At 38.2% G+C, this 23,430-nt stretch overlaps 1 non-coding gene across 1 annotated transcript; it reads left to right on the forward strand.

Moving 5' to 3' along the window:
• Positions 1 to 22,062: 22,062 nt before the first annotated feature.
• Positions 22,063 to 22,274, forward strand: LOC121137393. The gene has a single exon (XR_005874634.1). It is a non-coding gene; the product is annotated as a small nucleolar RNA U3 (small nucleolar RNA).
• Positions 22,275 to 23,430: the final 1,156 nt, after the last annotated feature.

Consider the following 23,430-nt stretch of genomic DNA (forward strand, 5'->3'; position numbering starts at 1 on the left):
ACGCCCACATTCAGGGGGTCTGAATCAGTCCTATGCTGGCTCCCCAGCTATCAGTCTGGGGTCCATGAGCTCCCCCTTGTTCAGGTCAGCTGTTTCTGTGGGTTTCTCCAGCCTGGTCTTGACCTCTTTGCTCATCATTCCTCCCTGTCTGCAACTGGATTCCAGGAGTTTGTCTCAGTGTTTAGCTGTGGGTGTCTGCTTCTGCTTCCATCAGCTACTGGATGAAGGCTCCAGGATGAAATATATAAGAGAAGGGCATTTAAAATAGCCTCTCCACTATTGCTTAGATTGCTACTTGGTGTCATTCTTGTAGATCTCTGGACATTACCCTAGTGCCAGATTTCTCTTTAAACCCACAATGGCTCCCTCTATTATGGTATCTCTTTTCTTGCTCTCCTCTATTCTTCCCCTGACTCAAACTTCCTGCTCCCTCAAGTCCTCCTCTTCCCTCTTCTTTTCCCCTTCTCTTTCCCCTAACTCCCTCTCCCCTTCCCCCATGCTCCCAATTAATTCAGGAGAGTTTTTCCCTTTCCCCTTCTCGGGGGGCAGGGGGGTCCATGTAAGTCTCTCTTAGAGTTCTCCTTTTTTCCTAGCTTCTCTGGTGATGTGAATTGTAGGCTGGTAATCCTTTGCTCTATGTCTAAAATCCATATATGAGTGAGTACATACCAAGTTTGACATTCTGTGACTGGGTTGCCTCACTCAGCACTGTTTGGTTTCTTCTAGTGCCATCTATTTGCCTGTGAATTTCAATATTCCATTGTTTTTTCTGCTGAGTAGTACTCCATTGTGTAAATGTACCCCATTTCTTTATCCATTCTTCAGTTGAGGGGCATCTAGGTTGCTTCCAGGTTGTGGCTATTACAAATAATGCTATGATTAGCATAGCTGAACAGATGTCCTTGTATGAATGTGCATTTTTTGTATAGTAAAAATATAAATGTAAGAAGACAGTATAAAAACACACTGGGCAGTGGTGGTACATGCCTTTAATCTCAGCACTCAGGAGGCAGAGGCAGGCAGATCTCTGTGAGTTCAAGGCCAGCCTGGTCTAGATAGTGAATTCCAGGACAGGTTTCATGACTACAGAGAAACCTTGTGTTGAAAAATAAAAACAAAAGCAAAAAAAAAAAAAAGGCACAAAAACAGAGAAAGCCTAAAGGGATTGTGTTCTTTCTCCATATTCTTTTTTTCCAAGACAGAGTTTCTCTGTGGCTTTGGAGGCTGTCCTGGAACTAATTCTTGTAGATCAGCCTGGTCTCGAACTCATTCACAGAGATCTGCCTGCCTCTGCCTCCCGAGTGCTGGGATTAAAGGTGTATGCCACCACAGCCTGGCTCTTTCTCCATATTCTATTAGCATTCTTATAATAAGAGAGCATGGAGTGGACTCCATTGCTGTTATAGCCCCCTTTTTATGAATAGAAAGATGAGGAGCATCCTTTCCATGGAAATATTGTTCCTTCCCCTATTGATAACATTCTTGTCCTGGTATTCCCTGAGTCCAAGCATTTCCTAGAAATCCACCAGAGCTGAGATTCAAGACCCTGCTTGCTACCTTTGTACCATCTCAGCCATCAATGGCTGCTGATCTCTGCTGCTCTAGCTTACTGAAGCTATTCAGAGCAAGAAGTTCACTTTATATGCATGGTCCTTTCCATATACAAAACACACAGTAACATATGTGAAACATACTAATATTGTTCCTACAGATCACACTCATGCTTCAATACTTGCTCTAGTTACTAAGACATTAGAAATATTATAAATGTCTTATATTTGCAAATGTAAAAGCCCTCTTTCCTCTAACATTACTTTCATTATTTTCCCTGAATGCAATTGATTTGTACTGGCTCAACTCTTTAATCTCCTACTAGGAAATTTCTGATTTTATAGTAATGTTTCTTAACTATGAAATGACACATGACTAAATAAACAAAACTTTAGAGTATATTTGAAAATCGTTTAATTAACAAAACTTTGTTGACTACTGCGGTGATAATTCCATTGGAATCTGGCTTCTGCTTGTGATAAATTCCACTTAACAAATAGGGAAACTAGTTATTTATAGATAAACAGATTTTTTTGTTTACAACAGAAGGTTTTATTAAATGGGTTCAGTCTAAGATGAGAATGGTGACTCCACTGTGACATTTAAAATAGTGCATGATTAGGGTACAATTGGTTTGTTGAATTTGGGGAAAAAAGTTAATGAGATGGAATTATCTTTAGAGAAAACTTTGGGAAGAACATATTTAACACTTACATGTTAAAGCTATCATTAAGAGCTGAAAAATTTAGGTTTGTTTAAATAAATGATAGTAGGTATTTAAATAAAATATTACAAAACAAAGCAGATACAGGTTCATACACCTACAGCCACCTGAGTTTTCATAAAGGTACAAAAGCCATCTATTGGAGAAAAGACAGCATCATTAACAAGTGGCACTTGGAAAACTGCGTGTCTACATACAGAAGAATGAAACTTGGTCCTTCCCATTCTACTTGCTCATAGATAAATTGCAAGTGGACCAAAGAGCTCAATTTTAGACCTGAAACTCTGAAAATTCCAGGAGAAAGAATGAGGGATATACTTCAGGATAGAGGCTCAGGGAAGGACTATCTAAATTGACTTGTAGTCTCCTTCAAATAAAACCAGCAGTCAGCAAGTCTGACTCCAAAGAGTCAGAAAGCTACTGCCTTAGAAATCCAACTGTTGATAGACTGAAGAAGCACCATGCACAGTGGGCGAACACTCCTGCCAGTTACACCTCAGATGGAGAACCGGTGTCTAGAATATGCAAGGACCTCAAAAACACTAAGCACCAACACAACATACAACCGGGTTAAAAAGTTCTCTATAGAACTGGACAAAGATTTCTTAGAAGAAGAAATTCTAATGACTAGGAAATGTGTGAAAAAGCATTCACAAACTTTAGCCACCAGGGAAATGCAAATTACAACCATCTTGAAATTTCATCTTATCACATAGGTTTCATCATTCATCAAAGAAACATCTCCTCACAATAGAAAGACATGGAAAAACAAGGCACCATGGAGTGCCCAACCTCAATTGATACATCTACAACACACCTCCTGAACCTAAGGCTCTGGCATCACAGCAGAAGAGGACATAGAAAGGTTATGAAAGACAGAAGAACAGTACGTTTTCTGTGAGATTTAGCTGGGTGGTGGTGGCACACACTCCCAGCACTCGGGAGGCAGAGGCAGGCGCATCTCTGTGAGTTTGAGACCAGCCTGGTCTACAAGAGCTAGTTCCAGGCCAGCCTCCAAAGCCACAAAGAAACACTGTATCGAAAAACAAAACAACAACAACAAAAAAGAAAGATTATGAGATCCAGAAGAACAGTACGTTTTCAGTTTGCTATTAGTGTCAGAAAAACTATACCCTGAAGTCTCATCAGCATGGCTGCCTAAATAACACCTAGTCAAGGATAACATTATGCTAGCATGGAAGGAATAAATCCCACGAGACCTCAACCCTAGACAAAGGAATTGCAGACAGCTAAGGAATATTAAGAATAGGATAAATAATATTTCCCAGGAATATCCCCTAATTGCCGATCCAATCTCAAATGATCAACCCTAAAACCCCATACTTACAAGTAACATTATATGGGCTGAGCAAGTTGTATTTATATACTTATGTATTTAGTAATGTATGTGTATGTGTGCAATGACAGTTAAATAAACAGAAGCTATGACTTTGAGGGAGAGAGAGAGGGAGGGAGGGGGAGAGAGAGAGAGAGAGAGAGAGAGAGAGAGAGAGAGAGAGAGAGAGAGAGAGAGAGAGAGAGAGAGAGAACGCAAAGGGGTACATGGGAGGCAGGTTTGGAGGGAGGAAAAATGCAAACCACAATAGAATGTTTCAATTTAAACTTTTTTTAAATGACAAAAAATGCTTATGTGAATGTAGTGAAAGGAAAACCCCAGGCACTGCTCATGGGAGTACAAATTAGCACAGCCACTTTATAAATCAATGTCAGACACCTGTGTTGATGCCCGCCTTTTATCCCAGAACTCAGGAGGCAGAAGCAGATGGATCTCTGTGAGTTTGAGGCCAGCCTGGTCTACATAGTAAGTTCCAGAACAGCTAAGTCTATGCAAAGAGACCCTGTCTCAAAAACAAAAGCAATTATAAATCACAGTCATAATTCATCAGAAAACTAGAACTAGACGTACCCAGCTATACTATTACATATATCTAAAAAACGACTTTATTAACTACTGTACAGACTCATGTTCAGCTATCTTCATAGGTGCAATAATTATAGTAGTTGTGAAATATAAACGGCCTATGTGTCAACCAACTGAGGAATGGCTAATTAAAATGTGATAGATAGATAGATAGATAGAGATATGATGTGCGTGTGAATTTTATTCAGCTATAAAGAAAAAATGAAGTTAATAAATTTTCAGCTAAATGCATGGAACTGAAAAATGTATTGAGTGAAGTGACCCAAAGAAATACAAATGTTGCATGATCTCACACACATGTATTTGAGTGTTCAACTTGGAATACCGTATAGAATCCAGGAGATAAGAAAAGGTCAGTTTGTGGAGAGTGGGAAATATCTTGAAGGTGGAAGAATAGTGGGGCAGAGATGATATGAGAGGGAAAAGGGGAATAATGGAATGGGATGCTCATGTGGGCAGAAGAGTATCAGGGTATGACAAAGAAGAGTGTTAGAAGAAAGATACTAATGGCAAGAATGTTTGGAAAAGCCATATCTACCTATTATTTTTATAAGTTTCTTACATTCATTTATATATGCATACATATGTGACTATACACACAAAATTGCCCAGACTTACATATACATGCAAAATTGCCTAGACTCACCCTGCACAGAGGATAATGTTCCTCCCAGAAAGCCATAGGTTGCCAAACATGAAGCTTCGTTCCAGATGTGGGATGCCTCCTATCAGGTTGTTGGTCAGAGGTGTCCCAGGGACCCCAGGAAACACGGGTTATTGCTGTAGGGAGAGGTCTCACGGACCTGCAGCACTGCTGATGCCCGTTTGGGCGTGGTCACAGGTCCATGGGAGAAACCAGGGATAAAAATTGGGACAGGAGGGTACCCCACTCTCTTGGATTCCGGTTGAGGTTTGGAGACCATAGAGAGCTGATCCTTGTTCTCGGCTTCTCGTGTAAGTTAATTCTCTCTATCTGAATAAGTATCCTACTATCTTTTCACAGCATCCGTGGCGTGGCTCGTTTCCATTATCACAATGCCAGTGTTCTTGGTTACGTACCATACTGGATGACAAGACCCTATTTCAGAAGGCACACACATTGGTTAAAAGATGTGGAAAAGTTAGTACTGCAAAGCTACACAAAGAAGAAATTTTGTAACTCTTACTCCGTGAACTTCAAGAATGACCATCATGGGAAGTCATGCCTGTGAATATTGACAAGAATGTTGTAGGTGTAACTAGCCAATTTTCTGCTCAGATTTCAGGTCAGCTTCATAGAAGGAAATACATGCGTAGAACTCTGGCCAAGAACTTATAGTTAGGGAGCTCATGAGCCACTGGGGCAAACTCACTATTATTATTTTGCCAGATGGACACCCTAAAATCAATTTGTATTTCCATACCTGCAGATTGGTATGGACCATGGATCTCAGTAGAGAAGTTTTGTGTGTAATGGTTATTGATTAACAAAGAAATTCACAACTGGTTCAAGAAGGATATTGTCACAAAACTAGCACATCAATCAGTGGAATTGAATTGAGCACCCAGAATAAGTACACACACCTATGGATTCTTGTGTTTTTTAAATAAAGAAGCCAGAAATACACACTGGAAAAAATACACACTTCCTTTTCATAGAAACGGGAAATAGAATAGATACAGATGGAAGGAAAAGAGGAGGGGGAGCTCTGTTGGGAGGCTCTAATAGGGAGGGGAAGGGAAAAGTGGAAGTAAGGAGGGAAATGGAGAGGAATGAGTAAAACTAAATAACATTTGAGGAGCTGTGTTGAAACCTAATACTGTAGAGACTTCTAAAATGATATACATGTATGAAGGTGATCTAAACTAAATAGCCAAATAATGGGGGAGACTAAGCCCCAACTAGGTATCTCTTGTCACCAAATGAAGTTTCTAGTACCAAGAATGTGTTACATCTAATTGAGTTGTTGGACGAAGGGGTCCCATTGGAACACCCAAACAACCCAGACTATTGCCAAGGCTAATTGTTCTCCAAAAATTGATGGCAAGGTCACATTGCTGAAGACCCCTACACAACTCATTGGACACAGGGAAGTTGAGCTGGTACATATTTAGAGCCTTCACCCCGTGGACTAATCTCATGATTCAAAGAGAAGTACTATGCATGCTACCAAAGGAGAAAGGTAAACACCAACCCAGGTATAAACTCTTCAATCTATGACGGTAATCTACCTGCTGGTGCAGCAGTGTCACAAAAGTTGTGAGAGTTACTAACATCTATCTGATTTGATTTAAGGCCTACTCTGTGATTTGACATCAATACCTGACACAGCTTGGTTGGCCAAGAGCCTGAGACTTTGTAGGCCTGGGACCTAGGAGAAAACCAAATAATACTGAAGGGCTAAAGGAATGCAGCAATAAAATGATGCCTGATGACATTCTGCTATACTCCTAGATCACTGAGACAGATTTTTCTTGATCAGTCATCATCAGGGAAACTTCCTCCTGCAGCAAATGGGATCAAACACAGAGACCCACAGTCAGACAAAGTGCAGAGAGTGAGAGATGGGATGTGTTGTGGAATGTTATTTTAAGGTGTGTGACTTTCGTTTATGCTGCATTTGTTTAACCTTGTGAAATTGTGCTACTGGGCCTGTTTAAAACACCTGGTGGTCCTAATAAAGAGCTGAAGGGCCAATAGTGAGGCAGGATCAGGGATAGGCAGGGCTGGCAGGCAGAGAGGATAAATAGGAGAAACGAAAGGGAGGAGCAAGAAAACAAGGAGAGGAGGACATCAGGGGCCAGCCAACCAGCCACCCAGACATTCAGCCACATGGCAACCCACAGAAGAAGAATAAGATTTACAGAAATAAAAGAACAGGAAAAGCCCAGAGGCAAAATATAGATGGGATAATTAAAGATAAGAAGTCTGGCTAGAAACAAGCTAAGGCTGGGCATTTACAGCTAAGAAAAAGCCTCTGTGTGTGATTTACTTGGCAGCTGGGTGGCAGACACGCCCAGAAACAAAAAATGTAAAAAGCATTTAATGCTACAGGGATGTCTTCATCAAGTCCCTCCTCACAGGACTCAGGGAATTTTGAAGAGGAGGTGGGGAAGGTGTGAGAGCCAGAAGGAATGGAGGCCATTCAGAAAACAAGGCCTTCAAAACACAGCAAGACCATCGCATACATGAACTCATAGAGCTGGTGGGAGTGTGCATGGGGCCCACACAGGTCTGCACCAGATGGGGGCCAGCTTTGTGTTTTTATGGGACTCCTGTGTGCTGGAGTTGGTATCTCTGCATATGTGTTCCTTGTGCTTTTTCTTTGGCTCTTTCTCTTCTGTTTGTTTGTTTTTTCTTTATTCTGTTTTATTTTATTTTTTCCTTATTTTATTATTATTAAGTTTTGATGCCTGTTTTCTAAGGAGAGATAAACTGATCTGGATTGGAAAAGAGTCGTGAAGCAACTAGGAGGAGCATGGGGAGGGGAAACTGTAATCAGAGTATATTGTATGAAAAAAAAACTATCTTCAGTAAGAGAAAAAGATGTATTTTAAACTATATAAACAAGCCTATGGATTTAATATATATTAGAAAAATTGAAATTGATGAATAAATTCAAGAACCAGATCTTTATGAATAATAATATAAAAAATTCTGCAACAGATAACACGAGTAGATAAAATTTTTACAAAGGTAATTCAGAAAAAAGGAAATTATATTTGTGAAAAATATTAGAAGTGAGGCAATAGATAAAACCCACAGATACAAAAAAAAAACTTCTTCAATGCAAATAAGAAGCCATCTGCTCAATCAAAAACTAAATCACATTATAAAGTTGTAATAATTAAATAGGGACATTTCTGTGCAGGAATAAACGTACAGACTAATGAAAGTGTGGCAAATGTCCAAGAAAACCCTAGATGCACATGGAAGTTTGATGCTTTATAAAATGACAATTCAAAGCAGCTAGACTAAGAAATATGCTGTAACTGAAGTCTGGCATTGTTTGATCGATTAGAGAAATAATTCTCCTCCCCCTCCTCCCCCCCCCCCCTTCCTCTCTCACTCAAGCTGACACTCTGGAAATGAATCAATTTCTGTAACAGGGAAGTAAAGCATTTTTGTTAAAGTTATTTGACAAAAGCACTGGCATCTACTTAGAAAACAAAAAAAACAAAACAAAACAAAAAACAAAATGTGATTTGATATGAAACCAAAATCTACCTTTTAATTGTTAATAGCTCAGTTATCTGACTTGGCTTTGAACATGCACACACAAATATGCACAAAAATAAGATTTGAAAACACATGTGTATGTTTATATATTGTCCCAAACGGATTTTAGTTACAAAAGGAAAATAATGACTGTGGTCCAAATGAAAAGTCAGGGGAGCAGGATTTGAAAAGATGGTGAATGGGTAAGCGTTTCCACAGAATAGATGTAAAGCAAAATATGGCAATTAGGGTAGGCCAGCAACATGGAGCTCAATCGAATCAAAGGCGACAAAGGTCTTCTTTGCTGCCGTCACTGCCCATGAATACATTCTTACTGCCTTGCTAGTTCTATGTCACTCTCAACACATAATAGCAAAAAGTAACTTTGGGAAGAAATATTTATTTAAGCTCATGGTTTCACAGATTTCAGTACGCATGCTTTGTTCATTGTGAGCTGGTGGCTGAAACTATCTTCCTCACAGAGGACTGCAAGCTGTGTAGAGGTAATACGGAAAAGGGCTAGAGCAAGATGTATCTGCCAAGGACAAATTCCTAGTGACATACTCCTTCCACCCGGCTCCCGTTTCACCTACTCCAGTTCGTACCGTCACATTATGAACCCATCAAGGGATTGACTCATTGACCGGGTCAGAGCTATCAGGACCCAGTACTTCCCAAAATTCCATCAGTTGATAACCAAGCCTGCACTGGACACTGCGTATTTGAACCATAACACAGCCACTGCCAGGAAAGATTTTCCTGTATTTCATTCTCTTTGGTTTGGATGCTGCCGGGGAAGAGAGAAAATGGCCATTTGATTTCAATTTCTGCAAGAAGAAGGCATTGCCTCTCCCCAAAAGTGTATCCTTTAAGATCAGCAAGCACCATGAACGTGTAGAGTTGCACATGAATACTGTGTGTTTCTGGGTGTATGTGCTAAGGATGTATTTGATATCATTACGCTATGAGTGAAATGATGCTACCAATAATACTACATAAAAAAACTATATATTGACTAGATCTTTACCACATGTATACCAAATACCTAACTGTATTATCTAAAAATAACATTTCCCCATTGAGGAATATGCAGATTGAGAGAAATATGACACCTATGTTATGACATATGCCTATGTGATATATCTAAGTTATACAAATGTATTGAAGCACCATATATTTATTACAAATGATGATTGCTGAAGATTTGAAAAGAAGGGGTATAAGTCATAGGAAGAGTTGAGAAGGCACCATTGAGAAAGGACTAACTTGAAATGGACTTTGGAAATAATATTTATGCATATTTGCCTGCCTATCACTGTGTGTATAGCGTTATGTGCATTTGGGCAAGCACATGTTGTAGCGATAATTATGAATATGTTTGGTTGCTTTGTAAATTGCATGTAGCTCATTTTTGTGGGATTCAATTTTTCTCAAACAATGCTTGATTTTCATAATGAGAACCTCAGCTAAACTAATTTCAATTACTCATAAACTTATCAATTAAGGACATATACACAAAACACAGTGTGAAAATTATAATGTATACATCCTAATAAATTTTCTCAAATGAAGGCCTCCTAGGAGCCCCTCACAAATAAGAAATATAATATTGCTGTCATCCTAGGAACTCAGTTGTATGCTTCAAAGCCACTGTCTTCACACAAGTGAATGACATGTTGACATTCATCATCACAGTGTAACATGGGTAGATTTTTTTTGCTTTGTTTTTTTGTTGTTGTTGTTGTTGTTTGTTTTTTGAGACAGGGTTTCTCTGTATTGTTTTGGAGGCTGTCCTGGAACTCGCTCTGTAGACCAGGCTGGCCTCGAACTCATAGAGATCCACCTGCCTCTGCCTCCCGAGTGCTGGGATTAAAGGCGGGCGCCACCAATGCCCGGCTGGGTAGATGCTTTGCTTTATACATTCATAAAAATACAGGTCTAGAGAGATGGCTCAGTTGTTGAGAGCACATGGACTGCTCCCACAGAGAACCCAAGTTCCTAGCACCCGTGTTAGGCATGGGTCATAGGAGCACCTATCACATTACATGCATTAAAGTTAGACTCTAACTCCAGCTGCATAGGGCCTATTGCCCTCTGCTGGTCTCTGTGGGCAACTGCATGCACAGGAATATATCCAGATAGGTATGCATATGCACCTGTATTTAAAATAACATATTTTTAAATAGAGCCACAATTATTTAGTTTTTGTTCTGGCTTTTTAACTCATCATTGCATTAATGATATTTGGCTTTGTGAGTGTGTACAGCAGGGCTTTGTTCTCTACTCACAGTTGTGTGTGGGATTCTATTACACACTTTTACTTTAAATTCCACTCTTTTCAGTTTAATAATATTGATACCATATTTAGGTTTTATCAACACCAATGTTGTAAATATTCTTTTGGGCAAATATGCGCAGACCTATTTGCTATACCTGTAGGAATGAAATAACTAGCTCGTAGGATTTGCATGTATTAAGATATAGTATATACTGCCAATATTAAGTGGTATTTAAAAGTATCAGCCTCAGGGCTGTAATTCTGATAGTCAAGGGGGTGAGGCAGAAAGGCAGTCTGGAATACATTTGTGAGACTATGATATTAAACACTATTTCCAACAAGCCCCCTGATGTAAACAAATAGTGCTCATTTGAATGTTCTGGTTAATATTCCTTCCATCTTCTCAGATGCCCTGGCTCTCCAAATGCTTGCTCTTGCTTGCTTGTCTATTACTTGTCTTTTTATCTGCTCTATCTGCTGCTCTGGGATTTATATGGTAGCTGCTCACTATGAAGTGAGCCTGAGTTCCTGGGAAATCAATGAGTTAAGTAACCTTTTCATGGTCCTCTTAGACATTTTATATCTTTTTCTTTTTCAGTGAAATATTTGCTCTCATCTTTTGGACATTATCATTTGACACTGATTATTTTAGGAAGACGTTATTTTATATCTTCATAAAAATATTCACTTCTTACCTTTTTACCCTCTTCAAGCACACATGTGAACACTTTTAACAAAACTTTTCCAAGAGAACACACTAAACTTTCCCATACTTGCCAACCAAGGCACAACTGTGATCAAGATCTTACATCATCTGCTGCATCTGTCTCTCTTTACACCCATGTGCCTTTGTGGAAGACTCTTAAGGCCAGTCAAAAGTATGTTTTTGGTGCTATTTGATGTTAAGTCCATATTCAACTTTGCATGGTTATCAAAAAAAGAATAAAAGACTTATCATAGTTGTTTTGAATTAAATTGCAATAATCTCCATTCACCACATTGTTGTAGTAGCCCATTCATTCTTTCCTTTATTCCCTCTATGGTGAGGGTTTTTTGTGAAAGGTATGTTAGGAGTCCTACACATTCTGTTTTTTTTTTTTTCCTTCTCAGGGTCATGTCACTAACACCCATGTCTCTGCTATTAATGAAGTTATCTGTGACTCTTGATTAGATTTGGTTTCAAGGTTCGATTTCACTTGTTTTGCAAGCTTACTTTGTGGGTAATTCTGTGTGTCATATTTCCTCCTGTCTCTAGACCACAGTGACTGCTCATTTCAGCTTTATTAATGCTCAGGATAATTATTGAAGACAGGTCCTGACAATCTAACCTCATCATTATAAAATATCTCTTAAGCTCTCAGCTTATGCTTTCATTAATTTATGATCATTGTCTGAATACATTATTTATTAAATTTGGAATTGCAAATCAGAGATTTCCTCTTGTATCATTTCTTCCACATTTCCACCTCGAGTCTTCAGCAGAAAAAGGAGATTTTCCTTCCACACTTAGGGCCCTTTGTTTATCTTGAAGGCAGCACACAATGTGGTACCCTTCCTGTTTTAATCGTTAATATTTGGACCTGCTGCCTTGGTCCTTCTAAGGACACTGTGGGAGACATAGCCTTCCAGTTCTCTCTTTCGAGATTCATTTTGAACTCATAGTTTTGTATTTTATGTGTTTTAATTAGCTACATTTATCAGAACATTGATGCACACACTGCTCCTTCTTTGACCAAATGAGGCCTTATAGTTTGATTTCTCTTTATTATTGCCAGCTAAGCTTGAAAATGTCCTCTCGTTCGTAGACAAATATCTTTGGATAGTTCAGATATAGACCTGGAATCAGTCACACATTTAAGAAGTTCAGGGTCTCGACTTTCCTCTACTAATATGTAGTCATAGATGTGGCTTGTTTTTTGGGGTGTGTATGTTGTTTTTAGTTTTGCCAAATCTAGAAGGTATTTAGCTCTTAAAATAATATGTTTGTGCTAAATAGTTTCGTGTCAACTTGAAACAAGCTAAAGTCATCAGGGAGGATGGAGCCTTAGTTGAGAAAATGCCTCCATGAGCTCAACCTGTAGACAAACCTGTAGGGTATTTTCTTAATTCACGACTGATGGGGGAGAGCCCAGCCCATCATGGGTGCTCCCATCTCTAGACTGGTGGTCCTGGGGCCCTAGGTTCTATAAGAAAGCAGGTTGAGTAAGCCATGAGGAGCAAATCATGCCTCTGCATCAGCTCCTGCCTGGCATGTTTGAGTTCCTGTCCTGACTTCTTTTGGTGATGAACTTTGATGAGGAAGTGTAAGCCAAATAATCCCTTTCCTCTCCAGCTTGCTTTTGGTCATGATGTTTCATCATAGCAATGGTAACCCTAACATAAACAAAGTGCATACTATTTCTTTAATTATTTAAACTATTTATTCTTATTTATTTGGTATGGGGGAGAATGCATAGAACACACAGTACCCTTCTACCATGTGAGTCCTGGGGTCCATAGAACTGCCATCAAATGCCTCCTATCCTAACTGCCACAGTTATATTTTCTATTTGTAGTTTTATAACATTTTATTTAATTTCTCTAATTTTTAGCTATACACCCATTTTTGTTTGCAACAAAACTTTCGGCTGCTAAAACCATATGATATCTAACTGCAGTTTTATTATAACATAAAATAAACTAAATTAAATGTGATAGCTTTAACCTAATTGAAACTAAAAACTCTGCTACATAAAAGCAGCATATATCATTAGGCATGTTAAAATACAATAACATTTGTCTTATCAGATTGCATAGTACCAATGTATAAATACACATGAAATAATTCATGTCTCTGGCATTTATATCAAAACATGATACATAGCCAATCAAATATGAAGTGAACATTCTCTCTCATCATTAGATTAATCAAAAAACTTATCTTTCATCTACTGTGGATAAACACACTCTGGAAGATACACCCTAAGTAAGAAAAAATAAAATAAAACAGGCAAGATTTAGGAAACAATAAATGTATTAAATTTGGGGGCAAAGGAAATTATTTCCTAAAATGATCAACAGATGGGTCTAAGAGTTTAAGTAATCCAGGTTCAGGCAGGGAAACAGCAGGAAGCAAGCCATGTGCCCTGTGAGCAGCTTACACAGAATGCCTGGGACTGTGGAGTACATCAGATTCAATAATGACTCCGTGTGGAAGGACAGAGACACACACCTGGAGAACCAAAAGCTCTCCTTTGTCCTAAGGAAATGAGATCGCAGAACAGTCTTTGGATTTGCACTGAACATTCCAATGCTGATAAGAGTTTAACGTTGCTGAATGCATTCTAACATTTATCATCAATATGTGTCTAAGCTATGATTATGGGAAGCTATATAAACTGTTCATAACATTAACTTCATGAAATTCAGAGAGTGGGATTTTGGAGGGAAACCGAGAAACACAGGCAAAATGAAATGAAGAGACACCATCTTTTACATAAAGAATTCAGTGTCTTATTGAAGTATACAGAGGGGTTTCACAATCATGAAAATAACTGGGGCAGAAACTATTAGAATGTGCCATTTAATGAATCAGGATTAAAACGAGATGGGTAAGACCACTGCTGCACATTCTTTAAAATGGTGATTTTCATCTTGGTGTGCATGAAAAACTTTTCTTGCAATAAAAACCCAAGACTGATACTTACTTGGTGGTTTTGGGTGATAGACAGACCCATTCAATAAATGTAAATCACAAGATTAAGTGAGGTAAAAAACCTCCTGGGATGCCAATTAAAGATTAAATTGTTGAAAGTAGTGGAAGGTCTAAATGAAAATTAGACAGAAAAGTACACCATTGTGAGTACTTGGAGTTCCCATGTGAGTAAATGATATAAACGAAATACAGGTAGTACTCAAATACAGAAAAAAACCAAATAAATGATGGAATTCTGAATGCAAGTATAGAAGTGGCTTACTCTTAAAGAAAACCAGATTCTTTTCATACACTATATTCTCAATCTGGCTTCCCCTCCCCTGATTCCTCCGAGATCCTCAGTCACCAAAATGAGAACCAAACATCATAGAAAGCAATAATGAGACATCTGTACAGATACAAATGAAATTATAAAAAGACAGTAGGAATGAAGAAAGAGAGAGGGGATTATAATGAATATCTTGTGTCAGGCTGCTTTTTTAAGATGAAAGGTAAAGACTAGGCTGTGTTAGGATTTTCATTCTTCCAAAATTTGAGTATGTATTTGTAACTTTAGAAATCTGGATAAACAAAAGTAATGATCAGAGGTTTTGAGATGAAAGCAGCAAGTTGTTCCTGTGTAAAATAGCAATAAATAATTGCATATATGTTTATATTTGCATATTTATTTGGACATATGTAAATGCAAGCTCAATGGGGGATAACTAGTTACTGTTGTGGTTTTAATATGGTTTGCTGCCAGGACTCATGTAGTGGAGGCTAAGTCCTTGCTGTGGTGGCGGACTATTTCCTGACAGAACCCAATGTGAAGAATAAGTCGTGTAGCTCTGCCCAGGAGGGACTTTACACTGATCTCCCAAAGTGAGTTATTTCTCTTCAATTGGTATAAAGTGAGGCTGCCCAAAATTCTTGGCCTTATTGCATAGAGCTGGTGCCCCTTTTTTTTATCTCTTTGCCATTCTGTGGCCCAATTAGGGGTCTTTGCCAGAGGCCAGGCAGTCCCACTCTCAGACTTAACTTAAAGCCTCTAACACTGAACTGAAAAAGGTTTCCAGCCTTCAGTAAGTCATTTTCTATGGCAACAGAAATCAGACTAGCTCAGCCATGGTGAAAAGTCTGAAACTTAGTCAGAATCCTAGTTAAGGGAAGATAAAGAATGAGAGAAGTAATATTTGAAGAAATCAGGGCTGTTTGCTTTCCTAACCTTGCAAAAGATATTAAGTAACAAAGCCAAGATTCCAAATAAAATAAATAGAAAAGACCCGCTGATAAGAGCATAGTGAAACCGCCAAAGGCAAAGTATGAACGAAAGTAAAATGGGACCATGACAAAGATGACATCATAACCTATTACCTGTCAACAACATCCATGTAAGACAGTGTCCCCCAAATAGCTGGTAGGAGATATAGTTGGGAACATGGAAACTTATAAATATGAGGATGGAACAACATACTTTGAAAGATTCTAAACTTGTCAAAGAATTGCTTCAGGACAAGGAAAAGATGGTTCCTAAAGCAAATGCAGAAAAGCAAGAATTAATACAGCGTGATAATTGTAAATTTGGATACTTTAAAAGGAATGTTAAACATGTGAAATGGTAGCAGTGGTAACATTTTATGGAATTTACAGATAATAAATTTCTACAACTTGTTAGTATTATTGAAATAAAGCTGTTCTTTTCCCCCCTCTCCATCTTAATCTTTTAACATTAAAAAATTATATATGTATTGAAGACAGAATTTCTGTTCAGGCTGGTCCTGCCACCCCACATCCCAAATAAACACACAGAGGCACATATTAATTATAAACTGTTTGACTGCTGTTTTGGACATCTTATTGGCCAGCTCTCTCTTAATTATTGACCCATTTCTATTAAATTATGTATTGCCACAAGGTGGTGGTTTACCCAAATGCTCCAGTATGTTACTCCTTTGGCAGCTACATGGCTTCTCCCCTGTGACCCTCTGAGTTTCTCTTCCTAACCTTGTCCTAGTCTGACAGTGCTTCCTATACTTCCTGCCTGGCTACATCCTGTCTGTCTGTTGGCTGAAACAGCTTTATTCATCAACCAATAAGAGAAACATATATTCACAGCATAAGAAGGATATCTCCCATCAATGTATGAGTGGTGTGGTTGTTTGAGTGCCATGAAAAATATACAGAGATCAGAGGACAACTTGTGGAAGTCAGATCTCCCTGTCCCTAGATTTTCCTTCACTCACCAATATCTTCATAGCTCAGAGCTTCCCTTCTGAGCCAGGAGGTAGTAGTACACGCCTTTAATCCCAGCACTTGGGAGGCAGAAGCAGGCAGATCTCTGAGTTTGAGGCCAGCCTTGTCTACAGAGTGAGTTCTAAGACAGCCAGGATGACACAGACAAACCCTGTCTTGAAAAAACAAACAAGCAACAAAATCCTTGCTGCCTATAAGTCCTTAGCTAGCACCTGAGAAAGATGGTTTAGTTTTTCTTTGTATGACTGACTTAGAGCTTTGCAGCACTCCCACTTCTTAATGAGAACAAAGATGTAAATTTACCCCCAGATCTTCATTTCTACTGAAAAACTCTGTTTGCCCCTGCAGCCACATCTTCTAGAACCTTGGTGAGCCAAAGGAAAGGGGTGTGGCACATGCTGCTAATCCTCATTGCCTGTCAGCTGTCCAGATCCCCCATTTCATTTTGAAAGTTTAGTTTACTTTATCCAGTAGCCAGTGGAAACAAATGCAGAGATCCACAGCCAGGCTCTGAGCACCTGGAGTCCAGTTGAAGAGAGGGGCGAGGGATTATATGAGCAAGGGAAATCAAGAGCATGATGGGGGAAACCACAGAGACAGCTGACTCAAGCTAATGAGAGCTCATGGACTCTGGACTGAGAGCTGGGGAACCTGAATGGAACTGAACTAGACACTGTACATGTGGGTGACAGTTGTGTGGCTTGATCTTTTTGTGGGGCCCCTGGCAATGAGATCAGGATTTATCCCGGGTGTATAAACTGGCTTTTTGGAGCCCATTCGTTATGGTGGGATTCCATGATCAGATTTGATGCAGGGGAGGGCTTGGTCCTGCCTCAATATGATATGCCAGGCTTTGTTGAGTCCCCTTCAGAGACCTTAACCTCTCTGAAGTGTGGATAGAGGGTGTGGGAGAGGTGAGGGGAAAGATGGAGAAAGAGGGAACTGTGGTTGCCATTTAAAAAATGAATAAAAAATTAGGAAAAAAAGAAAAGGACAGAAAATGAGACTTGTGAATTAGCAAATGGTGTTCAGTTTGCAGCTAAGATTTGAAAAGCAATGTCCTTCAAAGTTTTAATATTATTATGCAATTGTAAGATTCATAGATTAAGCAAATTACTGGAGAAACAAGACTTGTTAAAAATGGAGGTCTATTTCCCTTCGAAGAAAGGAAAACAACTGTAGCCTGGTCACTCGGAAGGCTGTAGTGCTTGATGTTTGACATCCTGGTAATTTTATTGCTGTTCTATGGAACCAGCCTTCCTGAGAATTGTTATAGACCCTAATCCTGAACTTAGTCTCAATGAATAGAAACCATCGTTATGAAAGAGGTCCCTTCTCCATCAATGGAATCTATCCTTCTTCCTGTTACAAATCCTTCCTCCTTATGCCCTTGCCCTGATCACTGTTTATCAGTCAACAGAACTCATTGTAAATGTCACAGGTGCTTTGTTACTTTGCTAGGGTGTTTTGATATAGCTATGTCTACAGTTTTGTTGTGACGATTGTCACATGGAAACATGCTTAAATGTGTAAGAGAAATAAACTATGAGGTCAAACTCTGGAAGTTTGGAACCAACCCACCCCCAAAACAGAGAGAGTTTAGTTCAGCATTCCTGGATATTTTCTGTAGCCAGTTTGGCTTATATTGCACAGTCTGCAGTTACGAAAACTGGCTTATGCACATGTGCAACTTACAAACTGCTCTCCATGCTATTAAAATTTCCTTTTTTTCCCAATCGATAAATAAAATAAATATATAAACAGTAGAATATACAAAGTTACAACATAACAAAGCAACATAAGAAGAAAGCATATGGCAAATTAGTTGATATATGAAAAGAAGTATATCTAATAAAATTGTCAATATAAATCAAAACAATCACTTTCTTTTGGGTAGTCAGGAACTGAACCAGGTGCCTTGCAAATATCAGGTAAAAATTCTGCCACTGATAATTATCCTCAGACCCAGAACCGTTACTTACAAGAAGAAAAAGATTAGCACATAGAATTGAAAATTTAAACCAATCTACAATTCTCGGGAAGTACACATAGACAAGAATAACTCAGAAAGCTAAAGGAAAACCTGAATCCCCAACATATTAATAAAAGTTAAGGAAGATTTCAATTATTTTTCTCAAAATAAAAGACACAATAAAAATAGAATATTATATCAATTACACATTGGCATAATGCTTGTGCATGATTTCTTTACATTGACTATGAGGTCAATGTGACCCATCAAAATTCACCCAATGAAGAGCCAACCCCAAACAGGATGGTGTTAAGAGGTAGTGCCTTTGGTAGGTGATTGGTTCATGAAATGGATATCTCTTGAGGGGATTGGTGTCCTTGGAGAGAATGCGGAAATGCTCTTGAACTTTCCACTCTGTGTAGATACAAAGGGAAGCCTGCAGCAGTCTGCAAGATAGGAAATGTAAGATCCATACCAGAACCTGGCCATGACAGAATCTTCACTTCTGTGTCCAGCCTCTGAAGATGGAACAATGTCTTTTTGTTTGTTTAAGCCACTCCATCTCCGGTATTTTGTGGTAGAGCCAGTGATGAAGCAAAGAGATAACTACTAAATGTGTACAGATAAACCAAGACTTTTAACAAAAAGTATTTGGCAGGCAATAAAAATTCTAGCATAAAATTAGCTAAAATGGTAAGGTATTTTCCATTTGTCATTGGCCCAAACCAAACCAAACCAAATCAAACCAAACCAAACCAACATAAGACACACAATAAACATGAGCAGAACTGTGGTTGTAAGAACTTGGCCCCACATCAGCAACACTTCTTGCCTCTAAGTGTGCAGCTACCCAGATCATACTAAAAAATACAGTTCTATTTGGTTTGAATGGTTCTTAGGTGTTATTAGTTTATAAAAAAAATCTCCCACGAGGTTGTAATGCATAGCCAGAGTAGAGAACTAATGAAGTATGTACATATTGCAAAAGTTATTTTAATAAAGTTAATACCATACTCTATATTAAACTATGTATCCCACAGAGAGAGTCCTTTAAACAGCACCTACAAATTATTCATAAAAATTGCTCCTACACAGTTACAATGAATACTCTGTAAAACCTGTAATAGAAAAATATAGTATGGTCTTAAAGACTCTAATAACAATATGAAGAACTGACATTGGAAATAAAACAAAGTACATTTTAACCACAAAACAAGAGGCAAAACTCCAAACTTCAGCCTCCTATTTAGAAAACAAAACAGTGATAAATTGTAATGATTTTAATTACTGTTATAATTACTATGTATATAATAGTATATATATATATGTATATATATATAAGATGTATGGTTGAAATTTTCCTTGGAGAAAAATTAATACTATTCAATTACTCCATAACTAAGTGAGTCTACTGCTATACCACCTGAACTCACCCAATTTAATCATCACTAAGTAAAACAGAGGTTAGGGAAGAATTAAGCACTAAGTCATTCCTTAGAGCTGAAGGATATAGGAAATTTGGTGTCCTGGTTAAAATGCTTGTCAACCAGACCTTTTAATAATAGGTTAAGGCCAAGAAGATGCCTTAATGGGTAAATATGCTTTCCAGTAAGTCTAATGCCCAACTTCAGTCTCAGAACTCACATAGAAAGAAGAGTCAACTCCTGCAAGCTAACCTCTGGCCTTCACCATTGTGTCTTGGTACCTGCGTACTCACCCTCTCCACACACAGTCATATACACAAATAAACTGATGCAATAAATTGAAAGAAAAAAGACTACAATTTCCATGGAGCAAAAGATCTATCTATCTATATATCTATCTACATTATTAACTTTTAAAAATTTTTATAAATGCATCAATATGTTTTGATTATATTAACTATCTCTTCTTCCCCTAACTACTTGAAGATCCAATTACACATCAACCCTCTGTCAACTTCGTGTTCTCTTTTCTTTCTTTAAGCTATTGAGTCTAATTTTAATTCTCTATAAACTGATGGATATATGGTCATTTACCAGAGTGTGGTCAGCATACCCAGGGACAAAAGCCTAAGGAAAATAGGTGTCCTATCCCTAGAAGCCATCAACTGTCAATTGTTCCTCAGGTAAGGGTGGTGTCCTATGATTCTCTCCTCCCTACTTTATACTTAAATATTGACTGACTTAATCATGTACAGGTCTCATGCAGAGTGCAACCATAGTGCAGCCCTCCTTACAAGAGCTGAAGGCATGTCTTACCTCAAGCCATGCCAAACTTCTGAAGTCTTTCCAACACTGCTTCCATGATATTCCCTCGTCCTTGGCAAGAAGGGTAATATAGATGTCCTATTTGTGACTGAGCACTCCACACTCAGACTCCACACTTGAACCAGTGTGAGGTTCTTTGTCAACCATGATGCACTACACACACACATGCTTCTCGGATGAGGTCTGAGAGTTGTACTAACATGTGCATAGAGATATGAATTTAGAGGACAGTTAAATATTATATCCATTCAGGAAAATAATAGTAGTAAGTTCATCCACGGGCCTATAAGCTCTTCAACCATGCATTCTTGGATATATTTATAGTACTAGGTATGCATTTATTTCTGTATAATAGGTCTTAGTGGGTGGTTACCCCCGAACATTTGTGCTGCTATTTCACCTATAGGCATATATTGCCAAATAGGTTGTTATGGTAGCTTGTGGGGCTCACAATTGGGTAAGACTATTTATGACTTTTGACTTCAGAATTATGCTTACCACCTTTGATACTAGCCAGCAAGAAAGACTCTTTCTGGTCAGTACCATCTTCATTTCTTCAGGTTTTGAGATCAATGTGCATATGGTCTTCAGCAACAGGGTGTTACTACCAAGTTCTATTGGATAATAAAGAACCGTTGTGATGGCCTAATCTGTTTTGGAGGTCTCAGAGAAATCTGACCAACAGCTTGTTGAGAATATCTTACACTTGCCTTTGTTTGTTTGTTTATTTGTTTCATCGTATAGCTTCTACAAAGAAGTATTATTCCCCAGTGTAGGGCAGCTCCAATGAAATATTTTATGTAAATACTCTGTGTGTGTGTGTGTGTCTGTGTGTGTGTGTTTTGGAAGATTGTAAATTAGTAGAAACTATATCTATAGGAAGCCCTTAAAAAATATTACTAAACCTAGTGGTGGTGGCGACGGTGGCTGCTGAGGAGGCAGCGAATGCCTTTAATTCCAGCACTCGGGAGGCAGGGGTAGATGGATCTCTCTGAGTTTGAGGCCAACCTGATCTATGGAACTAGTTCCAGTTCCAGTACAACCAAGGCTGTTACACAGTGAAACCCTGTCTTGAAAAAATCAACAAATAAATAGAAAATATCACATTAATTTATTAAAATGCATTAGCATACACAATTTTTTGTGAGGAAAATAGAATCTAACCCTTTTAATTTTCCAACATACATTTGTTTGAAACATGCATGTCAAAGAGAAGCTTCTCAAGACTGTACTCTCAGGGATCACTTCTGTAGTTCGTTGCTAGAGAAGTTTCCTGACTGTGTAGAGCACCCAAGACCATGAGGACTAGACACAGCATTCTCTCCTGAGAATGAGCCGGCTCTAGATGCTGCTTTTCTGTAGCTACATCTTGTCATTGATAGTTGTTCTTCTCTTCCTTTGGAAGCGAGAGAGGGAAGGTAATGCAATCTGAATACATTTTGGTCTGTTTATTGTGGTTACTAAAGCCACAAAGTTTTATCCTTTTTGTTCAAAATCCTCAGAATATAATTATGATTTTCCAAAAAAGAAGAGAAAGAGAAATGAAGCTCCTATGTTCAATGCAAGAAGTGAGAGAGTAGGATGAATTGTGGGTACCAGAGATGGAGAATGGAGAGATGTTGCTTAAAGGACTCTTAAACTTTTCATTTCCTCAAAGAGGTGCTCCTAGATAATTCCTCGCATTAGTTCATTCCAACCTACAGAATTCCACCTCTTAATCAATGTGATACTTAAAATAATAGAACTTAGAACTTAAATTTTAGTGTTGTTATTATTTACTGATATAAAATGTCCATGAATGCAGAACAAAAAAGTAAATGGCTTCACTATTTCAAATTACTGAGATAAATTAATTATCAGACCTACTGAGAATTTCCTAGAAAATCAACAAAATATGAAATAGAGAAGTGTGCTGTATGTAATACTATAAAATGTAATGATTGCACATAAATTTTGTCTGAAAAAATATTAGCCCGTTAAAGAGATGTAAAGATAACTAGATAAAATAAATGAAAAATGCCTTATTTTTAAGTAGGGTAATAGTAAAGTATTTAAGTATAGATGAAGAACAACTATGTAACATCATAAAAAATTAAAAGCTTGTCTTACTTTTTATTTTATAGCAAATTATTATGAGTGCATTAAACATGACTACTTAATAATAAAAATTTAGAAGCTAGAAGAAATGAAAGCTTATATATAATTATCAAGAAGGATATTTCCATGACATGAAAGACAAAGACTAATAAGATAAATATTAATAAATATGACTAGGACAGTATTTATAGATCCAATATAACATTAAAAAGAAACTGGTAAGCTTTTACCTTGAACATCAGGCTATACTGGAAAGTGATTTCTATGCATTGCAAAGAATTTCAAAGATGCATATCAAGGAAGAAGGATGCAAGCCTCCTAGTGTTTTACCTGGGCCAAGGCAACTGAGTCAATACTTGAAGAGCATGAAGCAGCCTCTCAGGGCAGGAAAGGAGAGAGGAGAAGACAGTTGTCCATTTGAGGAGTTCTGGAGATATGAAATAGTTTCCCTTGGATGTCTAGCAAGGAGGGTTAGCAACCTGACAGCCTCTGG

The sequence above is a fragment of the Mesocricetus auratus genome, unplaced genomic scaffold (genome assembly GCF_017639785.1).
Source record: "Mesocricetus auratus isolate SY011 unplaced genomic scaffold, BCM_Maur_2.0 Super-Scaffold_100676, whole genome shotgun sequence".
Taxonomy (NCBI): domain Eukaryota; kingdom Metazoa; phylum Chordata; class Mammalia; order Rodentia; family Cricetidae; genus Mesocricetus; species Mesocricetus auratus.